Genomic DNA, 21,291 nt, shown 5'->3' with positions numbered 1-21,291 from the left:
TGTGAGATATAGCTAGCTCCCAGACAACAGTTTGTGAGCCCTGATCTGGACTAAGTGACATATGGGACTATAAACATAGCTAACGTCACCCTCAACTGCTTCTTAAGATATACATACACAAATGATGCTGTAAAGCCTATACATTTCTTTGTACATTTACCATGATCTGATTAGCATATATATCATAGGTACTATGAAATGTATACATACATAGACATGTGCATGCAACACAAGTAGGATAAAGAGCTTATCACATATCACAATGGTGATATTAAGTACACAAAGTACAGTGTCCACAACCCATTGAGTGATTGTCCAATAGGGACCTTAAAATGCTACAATAATAATGTGAATTCACTCTGGGACTCAGTGCACATTGTAGCCTGTGGGAATGGAAAAGATGAAGTTGGGTATGTATGTGGGAGAGGTACATGTTCCTCTGATGAGCCATAGATATGGACATACAGGGGAAGGACCTCTTCCACAAGTTTCTCCAGCTCCTCTGGAAAGAATACAAGGACCCTCTCACATGCTTGACCTGGCATGATTGCTCCCAGAGGTGGCAAACAGCAGCTAAAGTGAAGAAGGTGTTGATAGCAGCAGTGTCAGGAGGTGTCACAGCACCTATGTTCCTCGGGTACCGTAAATATGCCACCTTCCTGCAGCTCTGATTCTGCGCGAGTAAATCAACAGAAGCTCAGAGTGGCCAAACTAGGGGAGTGGTTTTAGGGAAGGTACTGCGGGGAAGGAGATCTGGAACGCGAGGATCCAAACGATTAGCTGTTTTTGCTCTATTGCACACGTATGTGTTGGTGTGACATGGTTGTGATCCTGAGTTAAACATTGTGTACATGAAATATATCCATGCTTACACAAGTAGCTTGTTTTGGCATTGTAAAGTTCACATGGAAGCACATATATACATTGCTAGATGTGACATTTACTACAGCAGACAAAGAGTTTGTGACTTGTGTATTTATTCAAAAAGCAAACGTGAATAGATGCATTGTGCAAAAACAAACATAACAAAAAAAGTGAAGTAGTCAGTCATGGTGAATGAAACCATAGTTGTGGATGTCAAATTGTCTGAAGTCCAAAGTCCAAAATTCTACTCCAATCAGAAAGGGAAAAGTGTCCAGAAATAGTCCACAGAGTGACTGTTTTACACACACAGGAGACAATTAAGGTCAAGGTTTCTTGCTGACAGTGGTGGGTGTCTTGCCATCCACACCTCCTGGATTTTTGCATAGATGTATCCGCTTGCGACCCCTGGGGGGATTCGCTGCTGCAGAGACAGAGTTTTCTGCAGGCTTGTCTTCCTCTGACAGGGCCTCCCTTCCTGTGGCTGCTGCAGATGTAGATGTCCCTGATGTAGTTTGACCACAGGTAGAGGTAGATGGTGGTGGAAAAGCCCTGCAAAGAGTTGTGTTGATGCAGCACCACAACAATCAGCCCATGTTGGTATTGTGGGTGGCCAGCTCCTGTTGTATATCCCTCTGCAGCTGCTTCATGTCCCGGATTTCCATCAATGTCTGGCCCATCACATCTTAGGAGTCCTGATAGGCTCCCAAGACTTTGTCGATGGTGGCCTGGATATGAGTGGCCCCAAAGGCCTCACTCAGCAGGCCCACAGTACCCTCCCATGAACCCTACCCCCATAGAATTGTGCCCTTCGCCCAGGGTGCACTCTCCCACTGGTTCCTGGTTCCTCTGAGACTCAGCTGGTGATTCTTACCTCAAAATCCAGGGCTGGGGGTCACAAGATGGTAGTGACTTTGCTAGGTACACAGGTTGAGGGGATTGGGGTTGGCTGAGGTGTTGTAGCTGGGGTGGGAGGTGTTGGTGTGGGCTCAGTGAGACTCAGATGTGCAGTACCGTCATCCAAGTTCACATGTCCAGGAGTGTTTTCATCACTGAGGGCTTCATCTGGGGTGGAGTGGGAGTCTGTTCAGTGGCCAAACTCTGCCCAGGTGCTAATCCAGTTCGACCTATTGTGAAATAGAAGGCATTATTATTGGTGGAACTGTGTTATCTACATCCAAATGTTTTGTCACAGTGAGTAGAGACCTAGGCAAAACAAAATAGGTGGATATTACTATTGTGATATATGCCCATGGTATTGAATTTGTTAACAAGACATTTAGAGACAAATGTACTGGAATTCAGCAGCCCATTAGATGTGCTGATATGTTGCATTTTGGATTAAGAAAAAAAACATGACATTTAACAGTCATTTAAACTAACATGGTGGAGTAGTAATGTATATTTGACCATTCCAAGGCTTAGTTGTGTACAATACAGGCAAACACACAGCTTGGTTGTATATTTAGCATTGGTCATCATGTGAATGGTGCAGAGTCAATGGGTCACCTGCCAATTCTAATCAGCTGACTTAGCTTAATGCCTTACAAATATTTGAGGTACACACTTGGTATGGTGTAACTCATGCCAGCAATTGTTTCAGTTGAGGTGACCAGGACAACATCAAGCTAAGTAGGCATAAATGTCTCTTAGTAGAGCATTGTATCTTGATTTTTCAGTCCATGAGAAATGAACACCAGTTGTCACATGTCAGATAAGTGGGAATGGGCCAAATCACTATTGCAACTTGTTTTCTGTTACAGAAACAGTGCCTCATAGTAGTTGTAGTCATTTCAATCTCAATTCCCAACAGTTGACAAATGACGAACTCCATGAGAAGTGAACATCAGTTGTAACATGTCAGACATGGGAGAATGGGCAAAATCACGATTGAATCTTGTTTTCTGTTACAGAAACAGGGCCTCAAGGTAGTTATATTAATTTCAATCTCTACTTCCCAATACTTGCACAATAGTTAGAGTAACATATCTGTTGTCAAAATGCAGTTGGGCTGGACCATACATTTACATATTGACACATATCAGGGTTCTGCGATGATGAAATAGAAATACACTTACAGACACCATTCCAACATGTGGCATGTAATGTAGATTGTGACGTGATCGTATATGCACCAATACAAATTGACACTGACTATCAAACATCTCTGATATTTTGAGTACTGCATGTTAGGAAAGTAGATATAGAACACAATAGCAAAAACTGAGTTGAGCGTATACAGGACATTGAAGTGTTGTGAGGTGTAACTTTCTAGACTCCACTGCCCCAGCTATTCATGTCAAGGCCTCAGAATGCAGGATGGCCAAGGCCTTGTTCTCCAAGGGTAACAGTTGTATTTGGGTGCTGGGAGGACCACCGTTAGTCCCCTGTGCCTCAAAATGTTGATTGAAGGTCAGGGAATGCACCTTCCTCCCCAGGTCAATCCACCTCTTCCTAATTTCCTATTTGTGTGCAGGGTGGCACCTACAGCATTCACTATGTGACTATCCTGTCACACATTTCACTTTTCCTACTGAAAGGAGTATGTTGGACTTGAGCTCTTGCCACTAGATTCAAGCTAGCCTGGCTGATGTGGGGTATGTTGGACTTGAGCTCTTGCCACTGGATTCAAGCTAGCCTGGCTGATGAGGAGTTCTACCCCTAAACTGAGCTCAGGATGCTTGTTGCCTGTCCAGGCAAGACCTGGCTTGGCAGTTAAGGCTAGACTCTTCCCATGAGGCACATGGATAAGACTGCTTCGCATATAGCTGGGTCTGAACTGGGGTGGAAAAGGGAGCTAAAGAACGATGATGGATTCAACCTTGATCTGTGACTGGGGGTGAGTGTCTGAAACGTTTCAGCGCTCCGTCCATCATCTCCTTGTATTTGGACTTGGGCTCCAAATAATTTTGGCTCTACTCTTATGATTTCAGCCACCATGACTTACCACTCAGCCTCTGAAAAACGTGGACTTTTTTGATGTGACATAACTCTAAATTAAAGTGAGTGACAATGACAAAGAAACACCAAGGGATATTAGAAAAAATGCAACAAAAGTGTTTGTGAGTGTTAAATGGGATAGGGAAAAAAGGGCTGCCTTATCTTATCTCAACAAAAGAGTGTAGTCTCTGTCTTGCTGTGCTGCAGTGGAGAGTCAAAGGGTCTGGGATGGGCAGGGGCGGTGGGTGACATTTGAAAGTGATGGGGCGCAAAGTGATTGCATACAGCACCGTAGCGAGCGTATCGTAGCGGTCCGAGGTATCCGGAGGCCCACCTGTAACTGAAGTCCGAAGTTCGTAGTCCGTCGTCGTAGCAGTCCAGTCCAGTCCGAGGCCTTCCGTTCTTGCTGCCCGGTGAGTACCGTTGCTGGGGTAGTATCTAGACAGGGTCAAGTAATTTGTCTCTGGTCCGTGGGTTTGGGTACGCAGATCCAACACGAAGTGTTCACCTAGGTGGACGCGGGTCCTGACGTGTCTCTTTATGGGACCGGTAAGTTTCGTGCTGTTTTAGCAGTACATCTAGTTATTCAAGTAAAGTTTCTGTTCTCGAGAAAATCATGTGTTAAATGTTATTTCATGTGTTTTCAATGTCGTGGTATGAGTGATTTGTTTTTTCAGTTATTATTGTGTTTATCGTGTATTGTATTGTGTCCAGACTCCAGCCCAAATTATGCCTCTATTCTCGAAGTTACGTCAGTTAAAAACAAGAAAAGGATTGCTAGAGGAAGCAGTTCCTGTTCCGCCTAGGGACAGTCCAGGTCATTTTATGTATCATAAGCATGGCTTAAGTGCCATATTATATCTAGACTTATGGGTGGAGTACACCAAGGAATTAGAAGAGAAATATAGATGGCCCGTATCAGGTACGTGGGATGCCGAGTGCATCATGCGAGTAGAAGAAGCATTATGGAAAAAGAAAGCCAGACAGTCCCAGAAAGATGCCATCGAGTTATGGCGCAAAGAATCTCATAAAAGAACCGAAAAAGAAATCAGAAAAACAGAATTAAGTAGGGAATCCTCGGAAAGAGCCCAAGAAAGGGAATTAATCGAAGTAGGTGAACGAGTTAAAGCCGAACAGTCAGACAGACAGAGAAATGCCCTTATTAAGGGTATGTATCCTCTTCTTGCCGAGGGCTTGCCGAAAGCAACCCCGGAAGTACCATGTAATTTTCCGCCGCCATTAGTTCCGATTAAGCTATGTCACAAACCGACCGCAGCTGATATTTTTCTCTCGTCCTATTTGGACGACACAGTCCCAGAATATGCAAATCCTGCTCCGCCAGCTCCCGTAAATATTGTAATTCCTGTTCCTCCAGCCACCGGGGCACCCGTTGCAGCACCTGTTACGGTACCCCCGGTCCAGCCTACAGTACATGTACCCGCTACATCAGTCACTCTCCCAGCACGTACAGTACCCGTCGACGCTTCTAGTCTAGGAGCTGTGGGGGGAAGTCCTCCTGGAACCCCGCCGCAACACAAACGTCTGTCATTACTCGAGCTACATGCACGAGCGTTACACCGTTCGCCCAAAAATCAGTCAGTTGCAGATATCAAGCGAGCCCTTACCGAATGCCGTTATGATCCAGTCCCAGGCGATGATGGTATGGTCCTGTACTCATTGCGTATAAGACGGGTGACCGAATATTTGGACACCCTGCCGAATATGAAAGAATATCTAGACAGAATATATTGTTTTATCCGTACAGGAGCAGACCCAGGAAGTATTGGCGAGGCCATGACTCAAAGAAAAGTCGAGATTCAGCTCATGCTTTTAAAGTTTCTAATTAATTGTTTAATAAGGGAACAAGATTATCCGGATAAAGATCCGGAAGAAATGAAAGTCCTGACCAAGTGGAGTGACCATATAGCCGAGGGAAGACACAAGACACAGAACTGTATAGAGAGTATGTACAAGAAAATCCGTAGGGAAATAATAAAGTTACACGAGAAACGAAAAGCAGCACAAGTAAGCGAGAAAGAAGACGTCTCTGATAATGAAGAGTTAGACGACGAGAATACTTCAAGAATAGCGTATGTAGGTAGAACTAGACTTCCCGACCGACATTCACGCCTAGAACACAAGAAAGTTTTCCCTCCTCCGGCACCAGAACAAGGTTCTCTTGAGCAAGTATTTCAAGCTACCGATCACATTCTGAAATCACGAATCGGTTATAGTGAACTTAGTACCATGCATGAACAAGAACTAGCCCGATCAGCAGTCCGATGGACTACTGATTCTACCACTTTTCCAGACGAAATAGTGGCACAAATGTTTCTGAAACTGCCCCCAGCCGAGCAGCGACTGGTGGGTATGTATATGATCCAGCACCTCATCACACTGTATGAGGGTCAGCATTCTGATCCAGGTCCGTTACATGATGTTCTGAACGAGTTACTCCAGTATAGATGGAGAGGTCTAGGTACCGATTTAATTAGTGTCATTCTAGAACAGCGCCACAAATACCGAACGTTTCTGAATCCGCATTTTGTTCATGTCCCACCTCCAGAAAGTAAATCATTTTACATAGATAGACAGCATCCGTTACGAGAAGTACACCCAGTTAGGACAACGGGTGGTGATCTAGAACGAGTATTTGTTTACACCCCTATCACAAAGATGGAACTCTTAGAGATGAAAAAGTTAATTCCCTGTCACGACAAAGATCCAGCAGGGTTCCATCGAGAATTAAAAGACATGCTCCGTATGGGAGAATACACGTATCCCGATATCATTAAAATGTTAAAGGTCCTGTTGCCCGCAGGGGTATATGAAAAACTCAAGGAAAAAGAATGGGAGGTGGGAGAGAAAAAGATAGATTGGACAGCTCTAGAAGCTGAAGATACTTCACGAGTACCAGGTACCGGTCTTGGGGCCAAAGTTAAAGAATTGCCCGAGTTATTGATACAGGTTTTGCCCAGGTTACTAGCCACGAAAAAGGAAGATTGGGATGCAATCTCAGCTTGTAAACAGAAACAGGAAGAAGACACTAGTGATTTTTATTCCAGATTTGAAAAATGTTTTATTATTAACAGTGGTTTGAAGACGAGTAGTGAATCGTACCCTCATCTTTTTGTTACCAAACTAGTCGAGAATTCAAGTCCACAAGTTAAAAATCGAGTTTTGAAAGTAGAAAGTAGTTGGCAAGCTAATACTCCGTCACAAATGCTACAGATGCTCCAGTATCACCAGAATAGAATCAGGGAAGAGCAAGAACACGAAAGGAGACGTATGAAAGATACGAAAATGAAAGTATTAGTTGCACAATCTGTTCCACAAGACAGTCAGAAGAGGGGTCCGAATCAAGCCAGTCATCCTGCAGCTCCCGTTAAAGGGACTTGCAATTACTGTAAACAGCCAGGTCATTTTATAAACGAGTGTGCAGTTCTGAAACACAACATAGCTACTGGTAAAACTAAAGAAAGACCACGTCCGCCTAGACAAGAACAAGTTTCACAGATTTCTCAGTCACCACAGAATGCACAACAGACAGTTCCAGCACCGCAGCCTATCGCTGCAACACAGCATGTTACACAGCAGATGTACCAGTATGCCCAGTCAGAGTATCCAGAGTATCAACAGTATTCATGAAACAGCCTAGAGAGGGAGGTAGGCTTGCCTCTCATCGAGATACCTGTAGATCAAGAGGGTCCCTATGTACACAGTCAAGTATTAGGGAAAGACAGAAAGTTTCTGATTGATACAGGGGCAAGTAGGACTACTATCAGTCATGACGAGGTTCCAGGGGCTCCGCTCTCAGGCTCTAAAAATGTTTCCCTTGGATTTTCAGGAAAGCCGATTGTTAATGCAATTTCGAAGCCAGTTTCCCTAGAAGTTGGTCCATTGTCCCGAACTACTGATTTGTTACTTACAAAGTCATGTCCAGAAAATTTGTTAGGCATTAAAACGTTAAACGAATTAGGTGCAGTAATTTGTTGCTCCCCAGAAGGAGTCCGATTGTTTTTGCGTGACTTCAAAGGTCACTATGTATTACGTGATTTTGATCCAAGACTATTGAATGTACCGCAGCATTTATGGGCGCAAGGTCCAACTGATGTAGGTTGTATGCACATCACACCCCATCGTGTGACTCTCAAACAAGGTATAGTTTTGCCACGAATCAGACAGTACAGATTGCCACCTGAGGCTGTAGCAGCCTTATCCAAAATTATTGACGAGCTCATTGCTCAAGGAGTGGTTGTAGAAACTGACTCCAATGTATGTAATTCTCCTATCATTCCAGTCCTGAAACGTACTGATCCAAATGCACCTCCAGTATATCGATTAGTGATTGACCTTCGAGAGCTTAATAAATGTATCATACCCCAGTATCCAGTAGTCCCAGATATTTCTTCCCTATTGACAGCCATTGATTCTGAGGCTACATTTTTCACAGTTATCGATCTCAAGAATGCATTTTTCAGTGTCCCCATTCATCCAGACAGCCAGTACCTTTTCGGTTTTTGTTTAAATGGAAGGAGCTATAAATTCATACGAGCTCCTCAAGGTTTCACAGAAAGTCCTAGTATTTACAGTCAGGCACTTAAGAGACAACTAGACAATATTCACATGCCAACTGACACTGCCCTGCTCCAGTATGTCGATGATCTACTGATCACAGCCCGTTCTGAACGTGACTGCGAGCGAGCGTCACTTACAGTTCTGTATTTTCTGGCCGAGCAGGGGCACAAGGTGTCCCCTTCCAAATTACAATTCTGTGTCCAGCAAGTGATCTACTTAGGCCACTTACTGTCCAAGTGGGGTAGGCAGTTGACACCAGACCGTATCCAGTTAATAGCGAGTCTTCCACAGCCCAAGACACAGAAGGAGGTACGAGCTTTTATTGGCCTTACTTCTTATTGCAGACAATGGATTCCTCAGTATGCATTTCTAGCCAAGCCACTGATACAGTTAACGACACAGGAGGCAGCCGTATCGACTGTCCTCCCTTGGACCCAGGAACATACACTTGTTTTCAATGAATTAAAGAAAGCCTTATGTCAAGCACCTGTTCTAGCAACACCGAACTACAGTAAGCCTTTTACACTTTTTGTCACGGAACGTGATGGTACTGCATTATCTGTTCTCACACAAGATCAAGCAGGACAGTACAAGCCCTGTGCTTATTTCTCGAGCACATTAGATCCAGTAGCCCAGGCTCTGCCTGCGTGCCTCAAGTCAGTTGCAGCCACAGCTCTAGCTATCAGACAAAGTGATTCCATAGTGTTAGGACATTCCCTGACAGTACAAGTTCCACACTCCGTGGAAGTTCTTTTAAACCGAACACAGACTCAGCACTTGACAATTGCACGTTTAACAGGTTATGAACTGACACTGTTCCAGCCACACATAGAAATCAGACGCTGCAACATTCTAAATCCTGCTACACTGTTACCGTCAGTTACTTCAAATTCTGCCACACATGACTGTGTGGAAGTTGTTAACACTATGACAAAGCCAAGACAAGACCTGACAGACATTGCATTACCTAATCCCGACCTGACACTTTATGTGGATGGTTCATGTATGAGAACTAGTACAGGAGAACTAGTAGCCGCGTATGCAGTGACTACTGAAACTGAAGTTATAGAAACACATCGTATTGACACCCTGTCTGCTCAAGCAGCAGAGCTAGTTGCTCTGACCCAAGCCTGCATACGTGCCAAGAACCTGAAAGTAAACATATATACAGATTCACGTTACGCATTCGGAGTCGTACATGACTTTGGAGTGCTCTGGCAGGAGAGAGGTTTCATGACTTCTCATGGAACCAAGATTCAGCATGGTCTCCTCATCCAGGCTCTGTTAGACGCAATACATTTACCGACAGCTATCGCTATCATGAAGTGCAAGGCACATACGAAAGTTACTGACATCATTTCCCAAGGTAACGATCTAGCAGATCGAACAGCCAAGCTTACAGCTCAGACTCCAGACATTCTAGTCAACACGACACAGACATTCACTCCAGATCCGACTACTTGTATGGCAGTCAAGGACCCTACACAAGATGTCATAGACATACAGTTACACGCTACTCCCGAAGAAATCAAGAAATGGTCCGAACAAGGAGGGGTCCTGACAGATCAAGGATGGTTGACGAAGGGAAAAGCCACATGGTTTCTCCCCGACTCTATGGTTCAAGTCATTATTAATACCGCACATAGTCCAGCACATCTAGGAGAGAAAGCTATGTTAGACAGTATTCAGAACCTTTGGTTCAACAAGCACTTACGAGCTGCAGCCAAGCAGAAAGTCCGTACCTGTATGATATGTTGTCAGTTCAATCCAGGTAAAAGTGTCCCGGTGGAACAAGGTGGATTCCAACCTCCTGACCACCCTTTTGAAGTCCTCCAGATGGATTATATTCAGATGGAGCGATGTCGAGGTTTCAAGTATGTCCTCGTAGTTGTATGCGCTTTGTCCAGGTGGACAGAAGCATATCCAGTTCCAGATTACACAGCCGCGACCACTGCCAGGCAGTTGGTTCGTGAATTCTTTCCCCGCTATGGACTCCCTAGGGTCGTGTATTCTGATAACGGCCAGCCATTCTCATCTGAGCTTATGAAACATGTTTCCCTTCTGTTAGGGTACCAGTGGAAGTTCCATTGTGTGCGCCATCCTGAAGCAGCCGGTCTCGTAGAGAGACATAATCAGACCCTGAAAATCCGCATTGCAAAGACATGTAAAGAGAAAGGTGTAGACTGGCTAGTTGCCCTGCCAGTTGCTCTATTTTATATGCGGATGGTTACACATTCCAGATCAGGTCTGTCCCCGTATGAGGTTGTATTCGGCCGCCCCCCAAACATGTGGGGTACACCTAGACCCCGCAGTATTACAGATGTTTCCAGTAATATGCTGACATATTACCTAGCTTCCTTGATGTCTGCCCTACACTCTTGTCGTTCACAGGTTGCCGCCGCATTTCCAGACAACACTGAGGTTAAACCGCATGAAGTCATTCCAGGGGACCTGGTGTTGGTGCGGAATTTTGATCGTTCAAGCCCGCTGGAGCCCCGTTGGAAGGAGCCCCGTCTCGTCTTGTTAACAACAAGGACCGCCGTGAAGCTCGAGGGCAGGAAAGGATGGGTCCATCTGTCCCACATAAAGAAGTTCCATGGACTACCAGACAATACTTTTGCTAAGGACTGCCTCATTCCTAAAAACTGCCTAAAAACAGACTCTGAACTCAAAGTTCCTCTGTTAGAGAAAACTCCGCAGCAGGAGTATAAACTGAAGCTCCGGTCTAGTAAAATAAGTCAGCCAGTTTAATTGTCTAAGTCCCTCTCGGGTAAAACGGTTAGACAGGTCCCTGGCATGTATGAGATAGACCCCCATAGTAAGAGAGTTAGTCAAAACTCTATACGATGTATCATCATTCTAAGTTTTTTATTATATGTGAGTCTAATGGTTACCTGCACAAGTTATGCTTTACATTTATGTTTTCCAAGTTCACATGTAAATAAGTTTTCTAATGCTACAGTAGAGCACACATTTAGTGATCTGCCTCCTCACGAGCTATCCTATCGTCTTGCTATGCGAAATAATACATTCATCAGAATGTTACACTATTCACACCAGACCAGCAATGCCACTAATTGTTGGGTGTGTGGTCGACTCCCCCCTTTCCAGACACCGAAGGGAGTTCTGCCACTCTTTCCTTATCCTTTTTCACATAATGGTTCGTGTGGAGCATGGTCCACGTTAACGTCATCCTCCAATGATATGTCCCTTCTGAATAGAACATGTTTTCCAGACAAGCAAGGTCTCTCCCATAGAACAGGGTTAGATCTAGAAAATGAAGTATATGATTTGGGTAATTATTCTTCGAATTTCATGGTCTTGAATGTTCAGTCTGATACTACTCCAGATTTGCCTGCTATTTCAGTACTACCAGTCAAAGGCGAATTATGTGTCAGAAGGAATGGTTCCGCACATGTAGGACATAGTGATTGTACTACTATTGTCGAGTATAGCGACAGTGGGAAATCTATTTTCTAAGCCTCACGTCATTCTTATTTTGTTTGTGGTCAGACCGCATATATTCGTCTGCCCCTTGATTGGGATGGAACATGTTACATTGCCTTCCTACTGCCACCAGTTTTTCTAGCCCCATCTGATTATCACAGAAACACACATCTAGTACACGTCAGACCTAGAAGGGAGATCGAGTCCCCAATTGTCGATCAAACTGAAACTACTCTAGAACAGTATCAAGACTTCAATAAAGGTTTCTTCTTCTTTATAGGACCTGTCCAGAATAGTAAGTTAATACGTAGGTTAACCAGAACCCTTGAAGCAGTAGTGAATGAGACTACTTCTGCTCTAGGTAACTTAACCGAAGAGCAATCTGCTATGAGATTTGTCGTGCTCCAAAATCGTCTCGTTCTTGACGTCATACTGGCCGATAGAGGAGGAGCATGTAGAGTCATCGGATCTAGTTGCTGCATTTTCATTCCTAATAACGCGCCGTCTGTTTATTCAGCTATAACCAGACTTCATAAAATTGCCCATCAGTTGCACCAGAATCCAGGCACCTGGACATGGTCCGGTTGGCTCTGGAGTATTATATCTGCCTGGGGATGGAAAGTATTGTCATTTCTAGGTATTGCAGTAATGATCATATTCAGTTGCTGCCTCTGTATACAATGTGGCCCTGCGATTTGCGGCATGTGTGCTACCTCTTGTATTCCTAGTCCTAAATCCCGTTCCAAGACAATTCGAGACGAGCAAATGATGCTATATGAAATGATAGATGGTATCATGAATATAGATGTTTCCTGATGGAAACATAGGGCACAAGGAGGGAATGTGGAAAAGTAAATTTTGCCATGTTGTATGTGCCTACGTGTTCCCCATCTTATGTTATATGTGCATGATCGATATGCATGTATTCCCCTCTGATCGATTAAAGACGCAATTACAGTTGTATCCATCTCTAGTATGCTAGTTTCCAGTCTTCGTGAAAACAACGAATATTAGGCCTATGTAAACCTACGTTGCCACATTTCACAGTGTGCACGTTAATTCATTGAATTGTCCCCGTTTCTAGGCCTCAAAAGGGCCCGGACTCAGATTCAGCTCCTGTCTCCTGAACCCTCTCCGAGGAGCGATACAGCCCCCACCTGCATCCCTGACCCTTCGCTTACTTCTTGCCACGCAGTGCCCGGCCCGGCCTGGCTCTGCCTCCCAGTCTGCCAAGAATATGTTATGTTTCTAGTTATCAGTTCAGCCCTCCTTCTCTGCATTCCTAAGCTACTGAATCGCATCAATAGTTTCCGTCATGGTCTAGCCTTTATGTCTCCATGTAAGAGAAATACTGTATTTATATTCATAGAATATTCCTCGCACACGCAATACATGTAGAATTATGCATGCACCAGTCTTAGTGCCTATTAGTCTTTGCTCCGATAACTTTTGGATTCTATCAACATGTACTCTAAACACCAGATACTAGATATGCCTGGGTACATGTCGCTCTGACACTCCAGACTTTAGTCTCCTCTTCTAGCGCAGAAGTCATAGCCCCCAGTTCTCCCTGGTAACACGTCATTGCCCATTTGCGCGCACCACTAGGTTAGAGGTCCCAGCTGCTCAGGTAGCCCCCTCCATGTTTCCGCCCCGTTTATGACATATTCTGTTACGTTTACATCACATGCCTATGTATACGCCCTGTACACGCCTTCTTGTTACATCATTTTGCCCTTATCTTTCGCGACTGCTACGAACCACGCCTACTGCTACGCCTACTGTATTGAATGTAATGTATTTGTTTAAGTATATATATTGTGCACCCATATTAAAAGTTACCCTTGTCCGTTCCCAGGCAGCTGCCTTCATTCCTTTTCCGTACAGGCTGTCCTGTTACTGTCCTTTATGCCTATTAAAGCCTGACGACTCAAGATACCTCGAATCCTGACTCTTATTTATTGAGCTACCTGTTTATTGAGTATCCTGAAAAATAGAACCGGTAATTAATTATTTATTTACCACATCTTGTTTGATTCGTTGAATATAACAAAGCTGGTGATTCACAAATCAAAATAACTTCAGAAGTAGCCAACCATTTGCACTGTTATTGTGTCACTTGTGCAATAGGCATGTACAGTGCAAGCATGACTTATGGAAAAGTGACAACAGACCTGTGGGAGTAAGGAGCCTGTCATTAGTAAAGGTCACACATTGACAATGTGGGGTCAATGGAAAGAAGTATCAGGTCCGGGGGTACCTCAGGCACTATTCCAAATGTAGTCCATAAAAAAGCAATCCGGGCTAATATTGGTTCAGAAAACTCATTTAGGGAACATCCAAGGATCAGCAGGTCTACAGGGAGATTACTCTGTGCATCAGTTAAATTGCTCAGTAACTTTGCCCCAGCCTGCTCCATGGCCGAGACTGGGCACAACTCATTGTCAGGCCGTGTTCTCTGTAGGTTGAGCTTACTGATCCCACATGAACATCATAATTTCACCAATTCAATACATAAAAGTACATCTTGTAGCCATCCAATATGTGACCCCAAGGTTGTGTGGAACTCTGAAGGGGTCTGTGAGATATAGCTAGCTCCCAGACAACAGTTTGTGAGCCCTGATCTGGACTAAGTGACATATGGGACTATAAACATAGCTAACGTCACCCTCAACTGCTTCTTAAGATATACATACACAAATGATGCTGTAAAGCCTATACATTTCTTTGTACATTTACCATGATCTGATTAGCATATATATCATAGGTACTATGAAATGTATACATACATAGACATGTGCATGCAACACAAGTAGGATAAAGAGCTTATCACACATCACAATGGTGATATTAAGTACACAAAGTACAGTGTCCACAACCCATTGAGTGATTGTCCAATAGGGACCTTAAAATGTTACAATAATAATGTGAATTCACTCTGGGACTCAGCGCACATTGTAGCCTGTGGGAATGGAAAAGATGAAGTTGGGTATGTATGTGGGAGAGGTACATGTTCCTCTGATGAGCCATAGATATGGACATACAGGGGAAGGACCTCTTCCACAAGTTTCTCCAGCTCCTCTGGAAAGAATACAAGGACCCTCTCACATGCTTGACCTGGCATGATTGCTCCCAGAGGTGGCAAACAGCAGCTAAAGTGAAGAAGGTGTTGATAGCAGCAGTGTCAGGAGGTGTCACAGCACCTATGTTCCTCGGGTACCGTATATATGCCACCTTCCTGCAGCTCTGATTCTGCGCGAGTAAATCAACAGAAGCTCAGAGTGGCCAAACTAGGGGAGTGGTTTTAGGGAAGGTACTGCGGGGAAGGAGATCTGGAACGCGAGGATCCAAACGATTAGCTGTTTTTGCTCTATTGCACACGTATGTGTTGGTGTGACATGGTTGTGATCCTGAGTTAAACATTGTGTACATGAAATATATCCATGCTTACACAAGTAGCTTGTTTTGGCATTGTAAAGTTCATATGGAAGCACATATATACATTGCTAGATGTGACATTTACTACAGCAGACAAAGAGTTTGTGACTTGTGTATTTATTCAAAAAGCAAACGTGAATAGATGCATTGTGCAAAAACAAACATAACAAAAAAAGTGAAGTAGTCAGTCATGGTGAATGAAACCATAGTTGTGGATGTCAAATTGTCTGAAGTCCAAAGTCCAAAATTCTACTCCAATCAGAAAGGGAAAAGTGTCCAGAAATAGTCCACAGAGTGACTGTTTTACACACACAGGAGACAATTAAGGTCAAGGTTTCTTGCTGGCAGTGGTGGGTGCCTTGCCATCCACACCTCCTGGATTTTTGCATAGATGTATCCGCTTGCGACCCCTGGGGGGATTCGCTGCTGCAGAGACAGAGTTTTCTGCAGGCTTGTCTTCCTCTGACAGGGCCTCCCTTCCTGTGGCTGCTGCAGATGTAGATGTCCCTGATGTAGTTTGACCACAGGTAGAGGTAGATGGTGGTGGAAAAGCCCTGCAAAGAGTTGTGTTGATGCAGCACCACAACAATCAGCCCATGTTGGTGTTGTGGGTGGCCAGCTCCTGTTGTATATCCCTCTGCAGCTGCTTCATGTCCCGGATTTCCATCAATGTCTGGCCCATCACATCTTAGGAGTCCTGATAGGCTCCCAAGACTTTGTCGATGGTGGCCTGGATATGAGTGGCCCCAAAGGCCTCACTCAGCAGGCCCACAGTACCCCTCCCATGAACCCTACCCCCATAGAATTGTGCCCTTCGCCCAGGGTGCACTCTCCCACTGGTTCCTGGTTCCTCTGAGACTCAGCTGGTGATTCTTACCTCAAAATCCAGGGCTGGGGGTCACAAGATGGTAGTGACTTTGCTAGGTACACAGGTTGAGGGGATTGGGGTTGGCTGAGGTGTTGTAGCTGGGGTGGGAGGTGTTGGTGTGGGCTCAGTGAGACTCAGATGTGCAGTACCGTCATCCAAGTTCACATGTCCAGGAGTGTTTTCATCACTGAGGGCTTCATCTGGGGTGGAGTGGGAGTCTGTTCAGTGGCCAAACTCTGCCCAGGTGCTAATCCAGTTCGACCTATTGTGAAATAGAAGGCATTATTATTGGTGGAACTGTGTTATCTACATCCAAATGTTTTGTCACAGTGAGTAGAGACCTAGGCAAAACAAAATAGGTGGATATTACTATTGTGATATATGCCCATGGTATTGAATTTGTTAACAAGACATTTAGAGACAAATGTACTGGAATTCAGCAGCCCATTAGATGTGCTGATATGTTGCATTTTGGATTAAGAAAAAAAACATGACATTTAACAGTCATTTAAACTAACATGGTGGAGTAGTAATGTATATTTGACCATTCCAAGGCTTAGTTGTGTACAATACAGGCAAACACACAGCTTGGTTGTATATTTAGCATTGGTCATCATGTGAATGGTGCAGAGTCAATGGGTCACCTGCCAATTCTAATCAGCTGACTTAGCTTAATGCCTTACAAATATTTGAGGTACACACTTGGTATGGTGTCACTCATGCCAGCAATTGTTTCAGTTGAGGTGACCAGGACAACATCAAGCTAAGTAGGCATAAATGTCTCTTAGTAGAGCATTGTATCTTGATTTTTCAGTCCATGAGAAATGAACACCAGTTGTCACATGTCAGACAAGTGGGAATGGGCCAAATCACTATTGCAACTTGTTTTCTGTTACAGAAACAGTGCCTCATAGTAGTTGTAGTCATTTCAATCTCAATTCCCAACAGTTGACAAATGACGAACTCCATGAGAAGTGAACATCAGTTGTAACATGTCAGACACGGAAGAATGGGCAAAATCACGATTGAATCTTGTTTTCTGTTACAGAAACAGGGCCTCAAGGTAGTTATATTAATTTCAATCTCTACTTCCCAATACTTGCACAATAGTTAGAGTAACATATCTGTTGTCAAAATGCAGTTGGGCTGGACCATACATTTACATATTGACACATATCAGGGTTCTGCGATGATGAAATAGAAATACACTTACAGACACCATTCCAACATGTGGCATGTAATGTAGATTGTGACGTGATTGTATATGCACCAATACAAATTGACACTGACTATCAAACATCTCTGATATTTTGAGTACTGCATGTTAGGAAAGTAGATATAGAACACAATAGCAAAAACTGAGTTGAGCGTATACAGGACATTGAAGTGTTGTGAGGTGTAACTTTCTAGACTCCACTGCCCCAGCTATTCATGTCAAGGCCTCAGAATGCAGGATGGCCAAGGCCTTGTTCTCCAAGGGTAACAGTTGTATTTGGGTGCTGGGAGGACCACCGTTAGTCCCCTGTGCCTCAAAATGTTGATTGAAGGTCAGGGAATGCACCTTCCTCCCCAGGTCAATCCACCTCTTCCTAATTTCCTATTTGTGTGCAGGGTGGCACCTACAGCATTCACTCTGTGACTATCCTGTCACACATTTCACTTTTCCTACTGAAAGGAGTATGTTGGACTTGAGCTCTTGCCACTAGATTCAAGCTAGCCTGGCTGATGTGGGGTATGTTGGACTTGAGCTCTTGCCACTGGATTCAAGCTAGCCTGGCTGATGAGGAGTTCTACCCCTAAACTGAGCTCAGGATGCTTGTTGCCTGTCCAGGCAAGACCTGGCTTGGCAGTTAAGGCTAGACTCTTCCCATGAGGCACATGGATAAGACTGCTTCGCATATAGCTGGGTCTGAACTGGGGTGGAAAAGGGAGCTAAAGAACGATGATGGATTCAACCTTGATCTGTGACTGGGGGTGAGTGTCTGAAACGTTTCAGCGCTCCGTCCATCATCTCCTTGTATTTGGACTTGGGCTCCAAATAATTTTGGCTCTACTCTTATGATTTCAGCCACCATGACTTACCACTCAGCCTCTGAAAAACGTGGACTTTTTTGATGTGACATAACTCTAAATTAAAGTGAGTGACAATGACAAAGAAACACCAAGGGATATTAGAAAAAATGCAACAAAAGTGTTTGTGAGTGTTAAATGGGATAGGGAAAAAAGGGCTGCCTTATCTTATCTCAACAAAAGAGTGTAGTCTCTGTCTTGCTGTGCTGCAGTGGAGAGGCAAAGGGTCTGGGATGGGCAGGGGCGGTGGGTGACATTTGAAAGTGGTGAGGCGCAAAGTGATTGCATACAGCACCGTAGCGAGCGAGCGTAGCGAGCGAGCACAGCGAGCGAGCCCGAACCCCAAAAGGGGGGTTTTGGGGGGTTATCCCCCCAAGAAAATTTTGAAAAAAAAGAAGAATTGTGCATTTTCAAGCAAATTTGAGAAAGCAGGAAGGTTAATAAAGCAATTGTGAAAGTGCAGTTATTACATTAATAGATGGCATAACATTAATTATGGCATAACACAGGTAGCTGCTTATTCAGTGTAACCACAGAGCTTCATACATTCCGTCCTATTATGCTCAGGTGCTGAATTCAGACTATAAGACTTTCATGAAAATCTCAGCTCTAAGAGTAGAAGAAGTGTGTGTGTGGGGCTCTCTGTGTGTGTGGGGGGGGGCTCTGTGTGTGTGTGGGTGGCTCTGTGTGTGTGTGGGTGGCTCTGTGTGTGTGTAGGTGGCTCTGTGTCTGTGTAGGTGGCTCTGTGTAGGTGGCTCTAATACTTTTTTTCCCAGAAATAAATCCTTACAGAAATATTGCACATTAACCGATATCTTAGTAAACAATCATGAATGCCATACAATTAGTAGTGTGCAGCACACATTTAGATCAATTTAACCAATGCATGACTTTGGCTAATAACAATGTAAAGACTTAGAATTTCCGACACTAAAACACAATGAATAGTCATCAACCCAAAATCCCAGAAATATTAATTTCACATTAAAAAGACAAAAGGTGCCAAATTAACCAGTAGCATGCAACTTGTTTTGCTCAGGAACAACATTATAAAGTGCAACATGTATAACAGCTTATCACAGTCACCCGGGGATCACTTAGTCAACCTTATTAACAGGTCAAATTTCCCATCTCCCACTTGACCATGCCCAATCATCCTCATATCATCCTCGTAATGCGAGCAGGTCTCAGGTAATCAACACGGTCCCTCATAAGTTAAAAGCATAAAAAAGAGGATTACAAATAACAACAATAACTTAGCATTATTATTGTTGGTCAGAATTAGGCGTGGTGCTTTAGTTTAAGTATTTTATTGCTTTGGCTACACTATGTTACTACCTTGCCCCTCCCTACACAATCTCTGCAGCTCCACCGGGGGAACATACATCTCAAGAATAGAGGTGTCCACGATACCATGGGGGCAGTTGCATCTGTAATAGCGGCACAAGCAGTGTTTGCCTTTAAATCAGTTTACTTGTGGGGGAGTTCTAGCCTATAGAGGCTTCCTCACAGCAGTTTTATGCTTATAAACCACAGCACTGCATGCACATTACAGGGCATACCAGTATTTGAAAATCCCTTTAACTTACCAAGAGCAGAGGACTTGGCCTGAAAATATGTCCGACAAGACGTAACCCCTTGAGCTACTGGCCAGCCAACATAAATAATCCTGTTAAATCCTGCCTGCAACCTAAGTGAAATCAGGGATCTGGTGCAGCTGGGCACGAAACATACCCACTACAGAGAAAGTGCTGTGTGAGCCTGATATCAGTCGTTGCTGTTCCCTAGAGTGACATTGGCTGCAACTGGGCCTGGTCTGAGGCCTACACTGCACACGTGGTCCACTGCGGCATGTGGTGGACTGCAGAGATCTTTGCTTAGACCCTGGCAGGTGGTCCCCATGAGCAGAAGTAGCCCTGAAGACGATCTGACCAGCTCCTGGCGGCCCGGAGCCCTGTTGCCGTAGGATGGCAAGGTGAGCAGGCCAGGCATGTGCCGGGCTGCCTGTTGGGATACTGTTGGTGCCTGTGCTATTGCTGCTGAAGCGGTCTGTCCTCCTTCTACCGCACTGCGGCTCTTCAAGGCAAGTAGCAGCAGGTGTATCTCTAAAGACTGTCGGCGCCCTGCGATGGGTGTCGGCCAATTGCTGTGGTGCTCTGCGGGAAGCGGGATGGGTCCTCTGCTCCCTCTGTATCAGGCCTGGTGTTGAATCAGATAATTCACCAGTCTAGTGCCTGGGGGCACCCACTATCTCTCTCAGTCTTAGGGGAGCATCTGCTGGACACACCTGCGGTCAGGCCCTCGCCTGCTCCCGAAGGGGGCCCTTGGTTAATTTCAATATTGCCCATGGTCAGTCACGGGCCCCCGGGGCCGGGTTTGGAAGCCCGCCCTGTCTTAACTGCAACCTACAGGAAATTGTTTCCCCCCCAGGCCCGGCCTATGTTCTATTGGGGCCCATCTGGGCAGGGGCATTGATGAACATGGGGCCTGTTCCCCCTTGCATCAACTCATCTTTCGGAGCCCATCAATCTGACTCACCTGGGCTTGTCCTGCAAAGCCTCACGTCTTTCCCCAGGGTGCACAAGGAAATGTTTTTTAATGCAGCCCCGAAATACTGGACTGTACTGTTTATGGCCAAAGGGAAAATAGATGTATTTAAATATGTAGTCCAAAATACACGGTTTCAAATAAGATGTGCTTTGCTTGTGTGAAAAAACAAAAACATTTTAGTTATAGGAATTAGAGCTTGTCGAGGCTACTCTCAGCAAAGCAGAAGAAACAACGGGCTTCTCTGTTATCAGAAATGCAGCTTTCATGAAGGATTAAATAAGACACGGTGGCTATGCTCGTACATTTTAGTAAAACCTGCAATGTTAAACTAACATTGGGCCCTGATTGCCTGTGGAATGTTCACTTGAGTCCATTTAGAATGTTTAGGTTCTGGTTTGCTTTTCTCAACGAGAGTGTCATTTAAACAACGAGCAATGGCTGAACTCAGAAGTGTTGAACGTTTCCCTTGTAATGTTCAGCTAAGGAACACGTGGTTCCCTTGAAATCTGAATGGCCAGTTTTGGTTGACTTTTCATGAA

At 44.5% G+C, this 21,291-nt stretch overlaps 2 pseudogenes; both read right to left on the bottom strand.

Annotated features, from left to right (window-relative positions):
• Window positions 1-1,187: 1,187 nt before the first annotated feature.
• LOC144769054 (uncharacterized) lies at window positions 1,188-14,245 on the bottom strand (annotated as a pseudogene).
• A 1,347-nt stretch (window positions 14,246-15,592) lies between these two features.
• The window catches only part of LOC144769053 (uncharacterized), a 45,462-nt pseudogene continuing 39,763 nt past the window's right edge, over window positions 15,593-21,291 (bottom strand).

The sequence above is a fragment of the Lissotriton helveticus genome, chromosome 7 (genome assembly GCF_964261635.1).
Source record: "Lissotriton helveticus chromosome 7, aLisHel1.1, whole genome shotgun sequence".
Lineage (NCBI taxonomy): Eukaryota > Metazoa > Chordata > Amphibia > Caudata > Salamandridae > Lissotriton > Lissotriton helveticus.
Note: the sequence above shows the minus strand (reverse complement) of the source record. Positions and strands in the feature narration are given on the sequence as shown.